A 3,386-nucleotide genomic window follows, 5' to 3' on the forward strand; every position below is an offset into this window, starting at 1 on the left:
TTAACTATATAAATCTAATAATTATTTTTTACTAACCTTATTGTAAGGCTAAAAAAACTTTAACTTACTATAGGAATCCCCTTAGTATACGCTAAGCATGTTTGCCCCAAAGTAACTGCCACAAACTTGTGTCACGGACTCACGTTTAAAAAGTTTCAAAGTTCTAATCTTTCCTGTCAAATGTTCATCATTCTTTCTTTCCTATCTTTCTTCAAGTAGGGTTCGTTTGAATTTGCTGCACCTTCAGTGCAGTGGAATACAGTATTTTTTTGGACTTATTGCATTGGAATGCATCTGTATGACATCATTTAGCGAACCATTGAATCTTAAAGCAGTCTACTATCATAATATAAAACTAAAAGATATTATCGTCATCACGACGTTATTAGTGTATTTACATTCAAATATGTATTTTTATTATTAATTTTAATTTTATCGTTTTAATATTTAATATTACTATTATCATTATTTTCAATCTCATCACTCATCTAAATATATCTTAAAATTATTTTAAATGGAATTTTTGGGTTGGAAAAAAAAATGATGAAAGCATGAAATTTGACAGAACCTGGCTGATCAAAGATCATCCTTCCTGAAGGGAAAATGAATAGTCTGTGAATGAACTGTATAATGGATGTGGCAGGTAAAAATTGATCTAAATTTCACACATTTGAGGTTGGAAATTTTGTAATGGGAATCACCTCCCTTCTAATCAAAATAAGATCAATTTACACTAATATAAAATTTTTAAGAAACAAAATTAATTTATATCGTTAAATTTTTTTAATCATTAATATAAATATACTTCAAAAATAAAAAATAATAATAACAATAATTTAATTTCATCCATTAAATATATTAAAATTAATTAACATCGAATTCATCGCTGAATTGAATTTTATCTTCAAAGTCAATACCAGCCAGCTACCTTTAATTAATGCAAAGTTTGGCCATGACTAAAATGTGATGGAAGACGTTTTTCTTTGGTCATTGGGACCGCCCCTTCGATTCACTTCAATGCAATGCTATGCTGCGTCCACACCAATCTCACCTACTTCATGAGATGAGCAATGGCAAATGAAGGGAAGAAAGAACATAACTGGAAACTCCCAAGAAATCTGCTTACTGTATCTCAAACACTTCTAACATTCAAACACATATATGCTAGCTGTTTTTACATCCAGATGGCCAGGACCATATACAGGAAAATGTAAAAGATTTACAATAAAGTTAAAATTACTCTATGCTTGATCTAATTGGCCACGAGTCACTCTCAAAAGATATCTAAAAGGTTTTGGGTGTGTTACCTTTGGGTGTGTTTCTAATTTCTACTTGCCTGATTCCTCCACCTATTGGCCACCTCTGAGAGTGCCTTGGTGGAAGACCCATTTTCACTGAGTACCTTTGCGGCTGCTTCCTTCAGGTCCTTCATTCTATTGCGAACACCTTTCCCTACTTCACATTCCATTAGACCCTTAACAGCCTTTGCAATCTCGTCTCCGCAAACTAAGCCGTTTTCATTGGGTTTTGGTCTCGATGCAACTTTAATAAAGTCAGTTAGCATGGCAGCATTCATTTTTTGCTCAGCGTAGAGTGGCCATGCGATTAAAGGCACCCCATTAAACACACTTTCAAGAGTTGAATTCCATCCACAATGGGTCAAAAACCCTCCTGTAGAGCCGTGGCTCAGCACTTGAGCCTGTGGTGCCCATGATGGCACCACTAGACCCCGGTCTTTGGTCCTCTCCAGGAAGCCTTTTGGTAGAAAATCAAAAGGGTCCTTCTGGCTATCCACACTGAAAAATGTGGCGTTGGCAACCTTGTCATTTGGGCTTCTCACGACCCACAAAAATCGTTGTTCACTCATTTCCAATCCCAGAGCCAACTCATGTATCTGGTTAGAAGACAGTGTCCCACCACTCCCGAATGAGACATACAAAACCGACCCATGTGGGTGATCATCGAGCCACTGCAGACAATCCGACGAGCCATCAGCTTTACTACTCGGATCAACGTTAACAAGTGGACCAACAGGGTAAACAGGTGGCTTTCCGGGCTCTTTCTCTTGCAAACCCTTTATTGCTCCTCCTTCCAAGTCCATGAAACTGTTCACTATGATTCCTTCAGCCAATCCATACCTCTTTGTATGATGAAGAAGCCACTTGTAAGCATCGTTTTTCCTGTCTTGAGTTGGGTCCAGCAATTCTTTCCCGTGAATCGGTATGCACCCTGGAATTCTCACCAGTTCAGGCAGGTCCCTGTATTCGCATGAAACCATTTCATCAAGCTTTGGAAGGTAAAGAAACAAAGACAAGGTCATGGCTGTGGACGGGAAAAATATGTACGGTGAGACGTTGAATTCTCTAGCAACATCGAATGCATCAGTCCCGAACAGATCAACCACCAAACCAACAAGTTTTGTGTTTGCAACCAGCTTTTTTAAGGCATCCCGAAGGGGAGAAAGGGAGCGAGCCACCGTCCAAGAAATCACCGTTTCAATTTTCGAATCTCCAGGGAGGTCACTCAAGTCAACAGGAGGAAGAAACAGAGAATCTATAGAACTTGGAAGAGAATCAAGAGTTGATTTCTGAGCTTTTGAAGGAGAATCATTGCTAGGGATAACAAAGGTGGCAGTGAAGTTGTGTTGGTCGACGAGTCGCTTGGCGAACTCAACGAGTGGAATGAGGTGACCCATCCCAGGGCTCGGCAGAATTGCTATATGGGTTGTCTGCGCTTTTGCCATGGTTGAGTTTTAGGTATGGTAGAAAAAGAAGAAGAAAGCTTAGGCTTATATAGAAGGTTGAGAGATAATTGTTGTGCCTGTTGTAATTGCTTGGTTGAAGGAGAATTATTTTTTGTGGACTCTAAGTCGATTTGTTTGTTGGTTTGTCTGTGTTGGACAAGCTATTTTTGTATTTGTGTTGCTGTGGTTATTGGTTAGGAATATTCAATCGGGTTGAATTTGGTTTAATATTTTTTTTATAATGTAATGTATAGTATATAAAATAATTATTTATACAAATTTAAAATATATAAAAATTAATAAAAATATATAATTCAATTTATTTTATTTTTTTTAATTTTTAATTTTTTGATCTAAAATTTGAATCTAATATATATGAAATATTCAAATTTAATTTGAATTGAATAAAAAAAATTTAATCCAAACTAAACATTACAATTGTAAATTGATTTTTTATTTTTTTAAATTTTTTTTACCCCTCACAATAGTTTTGTATTAAACATGAATAAAATATAAAAATTATCATATCATAATTTATATCAAATATATTATATTTTAATTTTAATTAAATTTATGTATAATTTTTTAAAAAATTTTAAATCTCATCGCGTTGATTTTTTCTCGTATAATTTTCACATCAGCC

At 35.3% G+C, this 3,386-nt stretch overlaps 1 pseudogene across 1 annotated transcript; it reads right to left on the reverse strand.

Moving 5' to 3' along the window:
- Nucleotides 1-813: 813 nt before the first annotated feature.
- On the reverse strand, nt 814-2,890 carry LOC111287561 (hydroquinone glucosyltransferase pseudogene; annotated as a pseudogene). Its single transcript, XR_016341399.1, has one exon. The product of XR_016341399.1 is annotated as a hydroquinone glucosyltransferase pseudogene (transcript).
- Nucleotides 2,891-3,386: the final 496 nt, after the last annotated feature.

This window comes from Durio zibethinus, chromosome 4 (genome assembly GCF_047325235.1).
Source record: "Durio zibethinus cultivar Kanyao isolate XHJ-2024 chromosome 4, ASM4732523v1, whole genome shotgun sequence".
Taxonomy (NCBI): Eukaryota; Viridiplantae; Streptophyta; class Magnoliopsida; order Malvales; family Malvaceae; genus Durio; species Durio zibethinus.